A 16,188-nucleotide genomic window follows, 5' to 3' on the forward strand; every position below is an offset into this window, starting at 1 on the left:
TCGAGATTTCAAGCGTATCTCGTACGTCGACAGAATGTTTCCACCATAGAAAGTCGCATGCGTCCCTTAACGCCCCGAATACTTGAGTCTTCAAATTGGCGATAATAATTTCCGCATGAGCGCGTCCTGCTACTGAGGGGAGCGGGCTAGGTCCGCGGTTCCTCCCTCCCTCCCTCCGCCTCCCTCCACAGCCATGACCTCTTATACACGCGTCGCAGCGCCGTCCAGTTACAGACGCCGTGCTCTCCGTGGCCCGTACACATCGCTACGCCGCCAACCACACTCTCGCAGAGGTAAGGCGCCCACCCTACGCCACACGCTTCGCTATTTCTCTGTGCGTCGTATAAAGTGGCGTTCAAAAACGTAGGACAGCTGCTGAAAAGGATGCCGCTGTGGCCTAGTTTTGAGTATTTTATGTAGTGCAGTGATTAATTTTTATTAGATGGGCTTTGTGAGGTCCCCAGTGCTTTTTGACTGCTGTTCCTAATTAGTAAACGTTGGCGAAGCGAATAGGGCTTACATAGTAAGTATTAAATGGATCAAAATAACATAGTCACAATCGCTTGAATTCTTGTTATTTTTGCAGTCTTCAGTCCGAAAATTGGTTTTATGCATCTCACGAAGTTAATCTATTCTGAGCAAGTCTATCCATCTCTTCGTAACTACTGCAGCCTACACCCATGTGGACCTGGTTGCTATAGTCGATACTTGGTCTCGTCCAATTTTTGCCTACCCTCCCCCTTCCTACCCTACTTCCCTCCAATACCTAATTAACTATTTTTTGATACCTCAGGGTCTGTGCTATCATCCGTGTCTGTTTTGATGAAGTTGTGTCATATAGATATATTCCCCCGACTCGATTCAGTGCTTCTTCATTAGTTATCCGATCTAATCATCTAATCTTCAGCACTGTTCTCTAACACCACATTTCAAACACTTCTACTCTCTACACGCCTTTACTGTTCATCACGCCGGTTTCAGACTTCACTTACTTAATGCTAGCCTACATTTTATATCTCCCTCCACTTCTGTCGCAGTTAGCTGTTTTGCTCCCCAAACAGCAAAATTCGTCAACTATTTCCTAAACTAATCCACTCAGAGAAATCCGTTTTAATTCCACTAGAGCCATTAATCTTGTTGCAAAGAAACTTTTAATAGCCAAGATAGCATTGAATTCTCTATATTCCTGACAAGCTTGTAGCGGGACTTTGAATTTCGCCGCGCTACACTTGTTCCCTCAGATATAAATTATACCGTCGCAGCTGTACGAGCGCTCGACGGCAGAGAAATTATATAAGAAAATGAAGGTACTAAATATAAGAACATACGCATGCAAGCCCTAGTTGACTTCACGCTTTCCAATACACAGTTCAAGTGTAATTTTCTGATTGTAGACAAGCTTATTGTACACTGCATCCTAGGGATGGATTTCTTGAATGAACACAAAGCAATCATAGATTTAAGTAATGGCATATGTTAATTATCCATAGAACATCAACTAATCAATGTTGAACGTAACAAGACGATTGAACCACGACAAAAACATTACGAAGTAAGTCAATTTCAATTGGTATATCCTACCATAGTTAGTGTATGTAATTTAACACTTGAAGATTCAGACTATCAGGAAATTGAGCAGGATTTATTGTATCAGAAATGTGTCGAATCTGGCTGTTTAACGAAACAACAGCAAGAAGAATTGTACAAATTATTATGTGATTATGCACAAGTTTTCAGTGAGAGGCCTGGAGTAATCAGAGGTTATAGCTACAAAGTAGATGTTAAGCCACATAAGACTTATTGCACGACACATTATAATATTCCATGGGCAAAGAAACCCGCAGTTTTACGTGAAATCGAGCGTATGTTGACCTGGGGTGTCTTAGAAAAATCACATTCCCCTTATTGCAGTCCTATCCTGGCGGTAGGCAAGCAAGATGGCAATGTCAGATTGGTGCAAGACGCACGTGAAATCAACAAAATTATTATACCTGTTAACACAAGACCTGTCAACTTGGACGAACAGTTGCTAAAATTTTATAATGTATAATACCTAACTAATATTGACCTTCGCTTATCGTACTGGCAGGTACTCTTCACAATGACAGTCGTAGATACACTGCTTTCCTTTGTGAAGGACGCAGTTATCAGTTTTGTGTATTGCCTTTTGGTTTGCGCCTAAGCGCGGGCGTGTTCATCGAGGCGCTTGAAGCCGTCCTCGGCCCGTGTTTGTTGTCACGCGTCACGGCGTACGTCGATGACATTGTCGTGGCAACAAATACGAGGGAGGAGCATATTGATCTGTTACAGCAAATTTTATTTAAATTTTCACAAGCTGGAGTCACAGTAAATCTTTCAAAGTCCCGCTACAAGCTGTTTCAACAGTTAATACCGTCATCTTCTGATCTTCAAAAACCTTCTTGGTATACTCCCTGTTTCAATATGATTGCATCACGCATGCCGTACAGGACATACAACAACAAGTTTTTTTGAAGATTAGAAGATGACGGTCATAACTGTTGAAGCCAGTCATCGGGCACAAATAGTACTGAATGCCACCTTGGCTATTAAAAGTTTCTTCAGAGCAAATACATATCGCTCCTTCCCATCTTTAATTATGGGAAATTTCAATCAGTATTGTTTTCCGTTCGTTGGTGATCATGTTATACCCTCTTTAACGCAATATCTATTCCGTCCAACTGCTCTTCCAACTCCTTTGCCATCTCTCTAGCATTGAAGTATCATAGGCAAATCTTACACTTTTTATTTCTTCTTCGTGACCTTTATTTCTCTACCAGACTTTTCCTTGGTTTCTTTTACTGCTTGCTCCACGTACAGACGGAGTAACGTAAGGAATGGAGAGAACCCTGTCGCGCTTCTTTCTGCACTTCTCCTCCCTTTCACGTCCTTTTGCTCTTATAACTGCCGTGTGTTTATTGAACAAGTTGTAGATAATTTTTCATTTCCTGTATTTTATCCCTCATAATTACAGAATTTGACAAATTATTTCTAATCAACATCATGAAAATATTTTCCTAAATTCAGAAATGCTATAAACTGCTTGAACTCGAATCTTCCAGTATTATTAGCCGCCTACCTTGTTATCTTTGCCAGTCTAAATTTGTGTATTCTACTGAGGACTAACGAAAGCAGATGTTTAGAACGTTGAAACAACGTGTGCCGATGGATAACGTTGCAAGAGAACTGATTATCACAAACGTGTACCGAATTGTACTAACAATCGAACGATTTAGGGAGAACGGTTGAGAAAAACGAAGAATTGCTGTAAATGTAAACAGTCGAATCTATAGAAAAGTTGCAAATTGTCCTCCCCTGACCGCATCACCCTTTAAAATAGTTAGTTCCCAAGAAAACTGTACTGTCAACATCGAATATCAAAATCTGTTTCCATTATGCAAAGTTCCGCGGTCACACCGCTAAGAGGAAACCGCAAGTGTGTAAATAAAAATTTGTTAACGATTAGTGTTTGCTAACATCCGCAAAGAGAAATAACTAATAGACGTAGGTGCTATGTGCCGAAGAATCCTAGTGGGAACACAACCAAACCGAGAGAGGTGCCCAGACACACTTTGATGACATAAAATACGGTGACGGATATGTCATGTTTGGGATGTTGCCATCTCAATTTCTTGGATAAATGTTCTAATTTAATCACGTAATGAACACTGAAATCTGTGAAAGCATTCTTCGAGAAAATATGTAACTGTAGTCCTGAAGAGTGCTGCCTCGCGTATTGAAATTCGCGAATAAGTTCAAATGGTTCAAATGGCTCTGAGCACTATGGGACTCAACTACTGTGGTTATCAGTCCCCTAGAACTTAGAGCTACTTAAACCTAATTAACCTAAGGACATCACACACATCCATGCTCGAGGCAGGATTCGAACCTGCGACCGTAGCGGTCGCGTGGTTCCAGACTGAAGCGCCTCGAGCCGCACGGCCACAGCGGCCGGCCGTGAATAAGTACCCACAGCAAAGTCTTTAAATATTACCACTGAATAGTATCGACAAAATCATTTTTCTCTCTCTAAAGCCAAAAAGTCAGCAGAACTTTGGGAGAAGACCAACGAGTCAACGCCTTCACATGACTGCAAACGTTTAGTGGGTTCAGTAACCCATGTTCACCTTTTTTATTGCTCTTTTGTTCGGTGTTAGGAAACCAAACGGAGCACACCTTTAGCGACACCATCTCTGGTGAGCGGTTTGAAGTGGCGCGCAGCGGCCAGATTGGGTAACTTCAATGCTAATGAACTCGGAAACGACGCAACGTATCGAATTCTTTGCTTAGCAATCATTTCGCGGAGCAACCTGCCCTGCAACACCTTTACAACCTTTTCAGACTTTTTATGACAGCCCTGTATAGTGAATGTTGCCACCAATATTGGTAAACAAGATAAATATTTGTTAAAATGTCTACTAAGATATGCGGCTTGTTCATTAAAAAGGTCATAAAGCAAGTTTTTGTAATTATTTTAATAATATTACTGGCTACGTTTTTCGACCAGCACTGGACGTTAATGCTGCATGTATTTATATTCTAATTTTCTTTCGTTGGTTAAACCAAAGATATTCCAAATCGCCATTACAAGGATACTGGGGGATAGTTGCCGGATTAAAGTTCTACGATTTCAAACTCGGTGGCCGTTAATGTAACCAACAGGACAACCATCGACTCGGGAAATGTAGTGTGAAGAGCGCAGTTAAGCAGAAAGGCCACGTATGTAAACATCCTGTCTGATTAGCTGCATCTGTTCGTGTCCATTGTGCATTCCGATGGACATGGGCAATTCCAGCAGGACAATGCCACACCCCACACGTGCAGAATCGCTGCAGAGTGGCTCCGGGGACACTCGTCGGGGTTTAAGCACTTCCGCTGGCCACCAAACTCCCTAGACAAGAACATTATTGAACGTATCTGGGATATCTTGCAACGTGCTGTCCAGAAGAGATCTCCACCCCCTCGTACTCTTACGGATTTATGGACAGCCAAGCACGATTCACGTTGTCAGTTCCCTCCAGCACTACTTTAAACATGAGTCAAGTCCATGCCACGTCGTGTTGCGGTACTTCTGCGTGCTCACGGGGGCCGTACACGATATTAGGCAGGTGTACCAGTTTCTTTGGTTCTTCAGTGTATTTCATTGCGCGTGGGCTGAAAAACTAGCTGCTCAAGCCAATTTTCAGAGTTTAATTTTGAGAGTTTGATATGTCAGTGCAGAATGGCGGTAGACCGTCTTCGCTCCCCCAGGTATTACCTAACATCTGATTACACCCAGGGATAATGATCTTAGGAAGTTTGGAGACCAGTGCTCTAATGGAATAAAGAAGTTGGAATATATCCAACAAATAATCGAGGGCATTTGGTTCAAAAGCTCTTGTGACAAGAGGAACTCTCCATACCTCGCTCTCTGACAGACGAAACTTAGCAGTTCGGAAGATGGTGGTGGTTATGGCGGTGGTAAGTTCCTATGGGACCAAACTGCTGAGATCATCGGTCCCTAGGCCTACACACCACTTAATCTAACCTAAACTACCTTACGCTAAGGACAACACACACCCGTGCCCGAGGGAGGACTCGAACCTCCGATGGGGGGAGCCGCGCTAGCCTTGGCAATGCGCCTAGGACAGCGCGGTAACACCGCTCGGCTAATTCGGAAGAAGGGAGAAAATACTGACACATCTGTTTTACCTAGGTGCCAATACTCAGTAGTTTCCGCCAAACAAACAGTTAAAGTTTCAGTGTCATTTCTCTACTTTGCTCGTGCAGTGCAAGGATAAGTGTACAACCTCTAATTTTAGCGCCCCGTGTTCGAATCCAACGTTACATTCTTTTTCGTCTCTCTCTCTCTCTGGTTCTGTGTCTTTTTTATGTTCTGTTGGGGAAGTACACTCCAGGAAATTGAAATAAGAACACCGTGAATTCATTGTCCCAGGAAGGGGAAACTTTATTGACACATTCCTAGGGTCAGATACATCACATAATCACACTGCCAGAACCACAGGCACATAGACACAGGCAACAGAGCATGCACAATGTTGGCACTAGTACAGTGTATATCCACCTTTCGCAGCAATGTAGGCTGCTATTCTCCCATGGAGACGATAGTAGAGATGCTGGATGTAGTCCTGTGGAACGGCTTGCCATGCCATTTCCACCTGGCGCCTCAGTTGGACCAGCGTTCGTGCTGGACGTGCAGACCGCGTGAGACGACGCTTCATCCAGTCCCAAACATGCTCAATGGGGGACAGATCCTGAGATCTTGCTGGCCAGGGTAGTTGAATTACACCTTCTAGAGCACGTTGGGTGGCACGGGATACATGCGGACGTGCATTGTCCTGTTGGAGCAGCAAGTTCCCTTGCCGGTCTAGGAATGGTAGAACGATGGGTTCGATGACGGTTTGGATGTACCGTGCACTATTCAGTGTCCCCTCGACGATCACCAGAGGTGTATGGCCAGTGTAGGAGATCACTCCCCACACCATGATGCCGGGTGTTGGCCCTGTGTGCCTCGGTCGTATGCAGTCCTGATTGTGGCGCTCACCTGCACGGCGCCAAACACGCATACGACCATCATTGGCACCAAGGCAGAAGCGACTCTCATCGCTGAAGACGACACGTCTCCATTCGTCCCTCCATTCACGCCTGTCGCGACACCACTGGAGGCGGGCTGCACGATGTTGGGGCGTGAGCGGAAGACGGCCTAACGGTGTGCGGGACCGTAGCCCAGCTTCATGGAGACGGTTGCGAATGTTCCTAGGCGATACCCCAGGAGCAACAGTGTCCCTAATTTGCTGGGAAGTGGCGGTGCGGTCCCCTACGGCACTGCGTAGGATCCTACGGTCTTGGCGTGCATCCGTGCGTCGCTGCGGTCCGGTCCCAGGTCGACGGGCACGTGCACCTTCCGCCGGCCACTGGCGACAACATCGATGCACTGTGGAGACCTCACGCCCCTCGTGTTGAGCAATTCGGCGGTACGTCCACCCGGCCTCCCGCATGCCCACTATACGCCCTCCCTCAAAGTCCGTCAACTGCACATACGGTTCACGTCTACGCTGTCGCGGCATGCTACCAGTGTTAAAGACTGCGATGGAGCTTCGTATGCCACGGCAAACTAGCTGACACTGACGGCGGCGGTGCACAAATGCTGCGCAGCTAGCGCCATTCGACGGCCAACACCGCGGTTCCTGGTGTGTCGGCTGTGCCGTGCGTGTGATCACTGCTTGTACAGCCCTCTCGCAGTGTCCAGAGCAAGTATGGTGGGTCTGACACACCGGTGTAAATGTGATCTTTTTTCCATTTCCAGGAGTGTATGTGACATCAATGCTAACTGCGACGTCGTGAAACACAATAGAATTATTGAGAAAAGAAATAAGTATTTCTAATATTATTAAAAACTGAGGTCTCACAAACATTACTTAACCTTATACTATTGACAGCAATTCAAAATGAAAATTATGTTAGTTCTAACCCTTCAGTTTCCTTATGTGGTGGGTTGCACGTTAATGGAATAAGACCACTGACTTATTCATTAAAGGAAATTCTGTTAAAGTGTACTCGATTCTGTCAACCCTGTGACATATAATTTTAGCCATAGATGAAAAAATACAGTCGCTGATTACTGAAGTGCCATATACTCGTCGCACATCGAAAGGAAATCACAAGTGGAAGCGATGCAACTAAAATACATGCCTTGACGCAACATCAGTTGCAGGCTCCAGCTTTCGAGAAAATCCTTCCATTTGTAAGGTAGTTTGCTGCGAAATTATTCCCTGATCGTGAGGTATTTAGCAACGTTAACGAGGTTGTTTTCCTAATGATATACACAATAAAAACTCTGACTGCAGCGTATGTGCCTTCGCACGTTGCTCGTGGTGCTCCGAATTTTTTCGCTTTGAGCCTTTAGCGATAGATATCGCCATGGGAAATTCACTAATTCCCTTGAAGTGTAAAAGTAGAAATGAAAGAAAAAAATGAAATCCTAGTATTTAGATGTTCTTTATTTTCAGTTACTGTTAATGATGTAAGATTATACAGGTTGACCCATTGATAGTGACCGGGCCAAATGTCTAACGAAATAAGCATCAAACGAGAAAACTACAAAGAACGAAACTCGTCTAGCTTGAAGGGGGAAACCAGAAGGCGCAATGGTTGGCCCGCTAGATGGCGCTGCCATAGCTCAAACGGATATCAACTGCGTTTTTTTAAATAGGAACTCCCATTTTTTGTTACATATTTGTGTAGCAAGTAAAGAAATATGAATGTTTTAGTTGGACCACTTTTTTCGCTTTGTGATAGATGGAGCTGTAATACTCACAAACGTATAAATACGTGGTATCACGTAACATTCCGCCAGGGTGGACGGTATTTGCTTCGTGATACATTACCTGTGTTAAAATGGACCGTTTACCAATTGCGGAAAACGTCGATATCGTTTTGATGTATGGCTATTGTGATCAGAATTGACAACGGGCGTGTGCTATGTATGCTGCTCGGTATCCTGGACGACATCATCCAAGTGGCCGGACCGTTCGCCGGATAGTAACGTTATTGAAGGAAACAGGAAGCCTTCAGCCTCATGTGAAACGTCAATCACGACCTGCAACAAATGATGATGCCCAAGTAGGTGTTTTAGGTGCTGTCGCGCCTAATTCGCACAATAGTAGCAGCAATTGCGCGAGAATCGGGAATCTCAAAAACGTCGGTGTTGAGAATGCTGCATCAACATCAATTGCACCTATACCATATTTGCATGGCGACGACTTTGAACTTCGTGTACATTTCTGCCACTGGGCACAAGAGAAATTACGGGACGATGACAGATATTTTGCACGCGTTCTACACTCCTGGAAATGGAAAAAAGAACACATTGACACCGGTGTGTCAGACCCACCATACTTGCTCCGGACACTGCGAGAGGGCTGTACAAGCAATGATCACACGCACGGCACAGCGGACACACTAGGAACCGCGGTGTTGGCCGTCGAATGGCGCTAGCTGCGCAGCATTTGTGCACCGCCGCCGTCAGTGTCAGCCAGTTTGCCGTGGCATACGGAGCTCCATCGCAGTCTTTAACACTGGTAGCATGCCGCGACAGCGTGGACGTGAACCGTATGTGCAGTTGACGGACTTTGAGCGAGGGCGTATAGTGGGCATGCGGGAGGCCGGGTGGACGTACCGCCGAATTGCTCAACACGTGGGGTGTGAGGTCTCCACAGTACATCGATGTTGTCGCCAATGGTCGGCGGAAGGTGCACGTGCCCGTCGAACTGGGACCGGACCGCAGCGACGCACGGATGCACGCCAAGACCGTAGGATCCTACGCAGTGCCGTAGGGGACCGCAAAGCCACTTCCCAGCAAATTATGGACACTGTTGCTCCTGGGGTATCGGCGAGGACCATTCGCAACCGTCTCCATGAAGCTGGGCTAAGGTCCCGCACACCGTTAGGCCGTCTTCCGCTCACGCCCCAACATCGTGCAGCCCGCCTCCAGTGGTGTCGCGACAGGCGTGAATGAAGGGACGAATGGAGACGTGTCGTCTTCAGCGATGAGAGTCGCTTCTGCCTTGGTGCCAATGATGGTCGTATGCGTGTTTGGCGCCGTGCAGGTGAGCGCCACAATCAGGACTGCATACGACCGAGGCACACAGGGCCAACACCCGGCATCATGGTGTGGGGAGTGATCTCCTACACTGGCCGTACACCTCTGGTGATCGTCGAGGGGACACTGAATAGTGCACGGTACATCCAAACCGTCATCGAACCCATCGTTCTACCATTCCTAGACCGGCAAGGGAACTTGCTGTTCCAACAGGACAATGCACGTCCGCATGTATCCCGTGCCACCTAATGTGCTCTAGAAGGTGTAAGTCAACTACCCTGGCCAGCAAGATCTCCGGATCTGTCCCCCATTGAGCATGTTTGGGACTGGATGAAGCGTCGTCTCACGCGGTCTGCACGTCCAGCACGAACGCTGGTCCAACTGAGGCGCCAGGTGGAAATGGCATGGCAAGCCGTTCCACAGGACTACATCCAGCATATCTACGATCGTCTCCATGGGAGAACAGCAGCCTGCATTGCTGCGAAAGGTGGATATACACTGTACTAGTGCCAACATTGTGCATGCTCTGTTGCCTGATTCTATGTGCCTGTGGTTCTGTCAGTGTGATCATGTGATGTATCTGACCCCAGGAATGTGTCAATAAAGTTTCCCCTTCCTGGGACAATGAATTCACGGTGTTCTTATTTCAATTTCCAGGAGTGTATTTAGCGACGAAGCGTCATTCACCAACAGCGGTACCGGTAACGTAAATCGCCATAATATGCACTATTGGGCAACGGAAAATCAACGATGGCTGCGACCTTGGCGGGTTAATGTATGGTGCGGCATTATGGGAGGAAGGATTATTGGCCCCCATTTTATCGATGGCAATCTAAATGGTGCAATGTTTGCTGTTTTCTACGTAATGTTCTACCGATGTTACTACAAGATGTTTCACTGCATGACAGAATGGCGATGTACTTCCTACATGATAGATGTCCGACACAAGGCTCGCTTGCAGTTGAAGCGGTACTGAATAGCGTATTTCATGACAGGTGGATTGGTCGGCGAAGCACCATACCATGGCCCGAACTTTCACCGGATCTGACGTCCCCGGATTTCTTTCTGTGGGGCAAGGTGAAGGGTATTTGCTATCGTGATCCACTGACAACGCCTGACAACATGCGTCAGCGCATTGTCAATGCATGTGCGAACATTACGGAAGGCGAACTACTCGCTGTTGAGAGGAATGTCGTTACACGTATTGCCAAATGCAGTGAGGTTGACGGACATCATTTTCAGCATTTGTTGCATTAATGTGGTATTTACAGGTTATCACGCTGTAACAGCATGCGTTCTCAGAAATGAAAAGCTCACAAAGGTATATGTATCACATTGGAATAACCGAAATAAAAAGTTAAAACCTACCTAAGTTCTGTATTTTAATTTTTTAAAAAAAACCTATCTGTTACCAACTGTTCGTCTAAAATTGTGAGCCATATGTTTGTGACTATTACAGCGCCATCTATCACAAAGCGAGAAAAGTGGTCCAACTAAAACATTCATATTTCTTTACGTACTAAACGAATATGTGATAAAAATGGGGGTTCCTATTTTTAAAAAACGCAGTTGATATCCGTTTGACCTATGGCAGCACAATCTAGCGGGCCAGCCATAGCGCCATCTGGTTTCTCCCTTCAAGCTAGACAAGTTTCGTTCTTTGTAGTTTTTTCGTTTGACGCTTATTTCGTGAGATATTTGGCCAGGTTACGATCAATGGATCACCCTGTATAAGATTTTCTATGATAAAATCTATTTTTAATAATATTCTAAATGCTTATTTTCTGTATTCCCATAAGATTTCACGATATCACAAAAACTATTAATACGCGTGCTTCCTTAACAGCAGAAGACAAAGGACGTAAGTCTGCGTTCGAACAGGGGACGCAATAATTTGAAACTCCACCCTTAAAAATTACGCTACCAATTCACTTATCCGAACACTGTGCGGCCATACTAATGAACTGGCCAGTCAGCTCAATGGAAGCACACAGATTCACCTACACCAAAGAAAATTCGGGTAACTGCCAGTGCTGAAAAAATGATGGTGTCCATTCTCTGGGACAGCGAGGGCGTAATCCTTACCCATCGCGTTCCAAAGGGCACTACGGTAACAGGGGTGTCCTACGAAAATGTTTTGAAGAACAAATTCCTTCCTGCACTGCAACAAAAACGTCCGGGAAGGGCTGTGCGTGTGCTGTTTCACCAAGACAACGCACCCGCACATCGAGCTAACGCTGCGCAACAGTTTCTTCGTGATAACAACTTTGAAGTGATTCCTCATGCTCCCTACTCACCTGACCTGGTTCCTAGTGACTTTTGGCTTTTTCCAACAATGAAAGACACTCTCCGTGGCCGCACATTCACCAGCCGTGCTGCTATTGCCTCAGCGATTTTCCAGTGGTCAAAACAGACTCCTAAAGAAGCCTTCGCCGCTGCCATGGAATCATGGCGTCAGCGTTGTGAAAAATGTGTACGTCTGCAGGGCGATTACGTCGAGAAGTAACGCCGGTTTCATCGATTTCGGGTGAGTAATTAATTAGAAAAAAATCGGAGGCCTTAGAACTTGAATGCACCTCGTATTGACAGTTGACACCTAAGCCAAAACGGTTGTTCGTTTATTTCACCCTGTGAAGTTTCGTCCGTGGCAGGTGACGACATATGGACCGTTCCACGTGTGAGGAGAGGAGGCTGACACAGGAGAGGACGTTCTGGTGGGTAGCGTCAGACCAACGAGTCACAAGGCTGATTAACAAATAAGAGAGTCATCTTACCGAAAGGAGAGGGAGGAACGGTAGGTGTCTCTATCAAACGATGACGTACCGGGTAGTTATAATTAGAGTGCAGCTCTGAATCTGAATCGAGATGGCCAAACAGGGTTTGAAAACCGTTGTTCCATAACGCGTGACAACGGTAACCAGAGCGGTGGTCGCTCGGTTAAAGATTACAAATAATGAGCCAAGATTTTTCAGGTCGAAATTAATAAATTTAGACACATTAAGCGACATTGATTGCACTAAGAAGGACCCCGCCATTACCCATCTTCGACTGGCAACAGAGAACATGAGATGAAAAGGAAGTTCTAGTCATCAGAGACAGAGCCCAAACCCGTATCGTGTGCTCTCACAGGATCCATACTTAAACTTCCCTTAGGCAGTTTAGCCAAACCAAGGGAAAGAAAATTCCTGATGTTCAGTGGGAGAACTGAAGCTAGGTCTACCGAATGGAACTCCACTGTTTTATCGACTGTGCCACATCGTTCGACCGACAGAACACGTGTGCTGTGGTGCTTGAATTTCTGCTAATACCGTTCTGCCCTACCAACGACCTTTCTACGCCCTCAAAGAGATCTAGGAGACGTATTTTTAACACAAACATCTACATACATACTCCGAAAACGACTGTACGGTGCAAGGCGCACAGTTTCTTGTACCACTATAAGTAATTTCCTCTCGAATGGTCCTTACGTGAAATGTTCGTTGGCGGCAGTGGAATCGTTCTGCAATCGGCCTCAAATGCCAGTTCTATAAATTTTCTTTGACTGAAACTGTAGCTTGACTAAAACACTAATATTACGAATTTTCATCTGTCAACAACTTGAGAAGTCCACAAAATGCTTTTGCAATATTTTAATGGATTCTATGATGCAGTCTGAGAGGACGTTTCGCCATTTCTAACCTCAGTGTAGCTGTTCTGGAAGGCTATAGTAACGTAAGGCACTGCGCAACAACAGGTTCCTGGCAGAATATTAACAGACAGTGTCTCTCAGTTGCATAGGCGGCTGTAAATGTGGAGAACCACGACACAGTCCCGAATCCTAGTAAGCCGATACCGGATATATGTGTCAGTGAGGCTGTCCAGTTTAAGCTCTACGTTTCTCGAAGCTGTTTCGAGCGACTGACAGGACGGTTACACCAAGAAAAACTGGGTTGGTCCCTTCTCCCTTGGTTATCCCGATGAGCTAAAGCCTTACCGATAAATAACTCATTTATGAAGAAACTTTAAACTCTTAATCACAAGAACAATAGTTTAATAAACTTCATAGGAGAATACGACATCTAGTTTCCTACAAATTTCACGTAATACTCAAAGTTAGCGACGATCTCTCATCTCGCCTGAGTACTCCTGTAGCTTGGGAACTGATTGCATATTACCTGGAGAAGTTATGGCGGTTCTCGCTTGATGAGAGACACTGCCATTACACAATATGTTGCCACAATTGTCAATTTTGTTTCACCTTTACATTATGAGTCGCCTCTTACAACAAGCTCAGTGACACTATCAGACAACCTTGGATTCACAGCATAAAACGCACACACGCAAAGAAAAAGAGAAAAGAAAGAGTGGTTCGATCTTGTTAGCTATTTTGTGACACTAATTTTTGTATATAGTTTTTAACAAGGACTTGACAAATACCACGATTTGTTTCCAATTCTGCTGTCTGATAACTGACAATAGTTGTAGTATTTTTGCCAGTGATTGCGAAACGATTGTGAATTGGCCAGAACTCTATTATAGCCGACTTCTGACACTGCCGTAAATGAGTGCTGTATTTCTAGACGTATTCGACAGCAAACGCGAGCACGCTACGAAAGGCACAACACTCCTGGTAACACGTGAGTCCACACGTCGACTCACTTAACCAAGACACTATGACCGTCCCTCTCCAGTCATTTCCATTCATTCATTTTTAAGACATACCACAAACAATTTTGCCGTAATAATTGTTCCGATTACTTCGCTGTCGGTAATCAGAACCAACTCTGACACTAAAATTTGTCCATTTTCTGCGAAGAATGTTCTTCCTGTTCTCTCCCGTGACCTGGAGAGCCCGTTCTGCGAAAAACAGTCGCAGTATCGGATGGAGGTAATGGGGTGGACGCAGCTGAAGATAGAGCAGAAGAGCGAACCGTGTATCACGGAGACACGCGAGACTTTCTGCCGACTGGCAGCCATTAGGGAAGTGGCTGCTCCACAGGAACTCGGCAAGGGAGGCGCAACCATCCCTCACTCGACAACAATCTCCTAACATGACTAATCAGCACAGTGACAGAAAAGAGAATCAAGTAGGTTCAGTGTGAATCGAATTCCTTACGTTTTGTACACAAATACGAAATATTAAACTGACGTGCCAGGTGTTTTAACAGGATTCACTCTTGTCAAAAACACCAATATCCTTTCTTTCAGGAGTGCTAGTTCTGCAAGTTTCGCAGAAGAGCTTCTGTAAAGTTTGGAAGGTAGGAGACGGATACTGGCAGAAGTAAAGCTGTGAGTACCGGACGTGAGTCGTGCTTCGGTAGCTCAGTTGGTAGAGCACTTGCCCGCGAAAGGCAAAGGTCCCGCGTTCGAGTCTCGGTCGGGCACACAGTTTTAATCTGCCAGGAAGTTTCATATCAGCGCACACTCCGCTGCAGAGTGAAAATCTCATTCTGGAAACACCATTAAAAGTCATAAAACGTAAATCGTTTGAAACGCGTTTTCGTTGATGAAGTTTGTCAGCGTTTAATATCGACACAAAGAATGCAAAAAGAAAAACTAAAGAATGGGATAATACTAATATCGCATATCATAAAAGAAAACTTTGTGGTCTCCGCAGTGTAGCCTTTACGTGAGGGAGCAACAGAACTTACATCTCAGCAGAGAAACGTATGCTGGAAACAACCCCAAGGCTGTGGCTAAGCCATTTCTCCACAGTATCCTTTCTTCCAGGAGTGCTAGTCAGCAAGGCACACTGGATAGCTTTTGGGAAAGTTGGAAGGTAGTTGAGAGTTACTGGCAGAACCGAAACTGTGAAGGCCATATCGAGTAGCTCAGTCGCTAAGAGCCCTGCTCGCCAAAGAAAAGTTTCCGGTTTCGAATTCTATCCTATCAGTCAGTTTTAATCCGTCAAAAAGATTCACAAGTGGGAATTATGATCATAAAATAGGAAATAAAGTGTACATATTTCGTGTACCTGAAAACACTAGACATGCAGGGTGAGGCAGCTAAGACAGGCCACCCCACATATATTCGGAATGGGTAAATATATCGAGTTGCGGTTTTCGTACAAGTTATAGTAGACAACATGGTTAAATTCCTACATTCTCAAGTAATTTTTATTGTTTACAGTTGCCTAATTACGACACAGGCATTGTTTTTTTCTAGAGGAACTATGTACTTGTTTCTGTGGCATTTGAAGAAAGCTTGCTAGAGAACTTCAACGACATAAAATGTATGGGACTTGATCGAATTGTATCAAGAACAGCGCCGCAAATCACTGTCCCGCCGTAAGGAGAACAGGTTCCTCGAACGTCTGCCCTTTTAAACTGAAAAGCCAAAGAAACTGGTACATCTGCATAATACCGTATAGGTTCAAATGGCTCTGAGCACTATGGGACTTAACTGCTGTGGTTATCAGTCCCCTAGAACCTAGAACTACGTAAACCTAACTAACCTAAGGACATCACACACATCCATGCCCGAGGCAGCATTCGAACCTGCGACCGTAGCGGTCACGCGGTACCAGACTGTAGCGCCTAGAAACGCACGGCCCCTCCGGCCGGCAATATCGTGTAGGGCCGCCGCGAGCG

The 16,188-nt window shown here is 45.4% G+C and overlaps 1 protein-coding gene across 1 annotated transcript in view; it reads left to right on the forward strand.

Annotated features, from left to right (window-relative positions):
• Window positions 1–234: 234 nt before the first annotated feature.
• The window catches only part of LOC126268026 (juvenile hormone esterase-like), a 530,118-nt gene continuing 514,164 nt past the window's right edge, over window positions 235–16,188 (forward strand). The window contains exon 1 of the mRNA XM_049973445.1: window positions 235–293. The gene's annotated coding sequence lies outside the window, so the exon portion shown is untranslated. The remainder of the gene's footprint in view (window positions 294–16,188) is intronic.

Source organism: Schistocerca gregaria, chromosome 4 (assembly GCF_023897955.1).
Source record: "Schistocerca gregaria isolate iqSchGreg1 chromosome 4, iqSchGreg1.2, whole genome shotgun sequence".
NCBI classification, from domain to species: domain Eukaryota; kingdom Metazoa; phylum Arthropoda; class Insecta; order Orthoptera; family Acrididae; genus Schistocerca; species Schistocerca gregaria.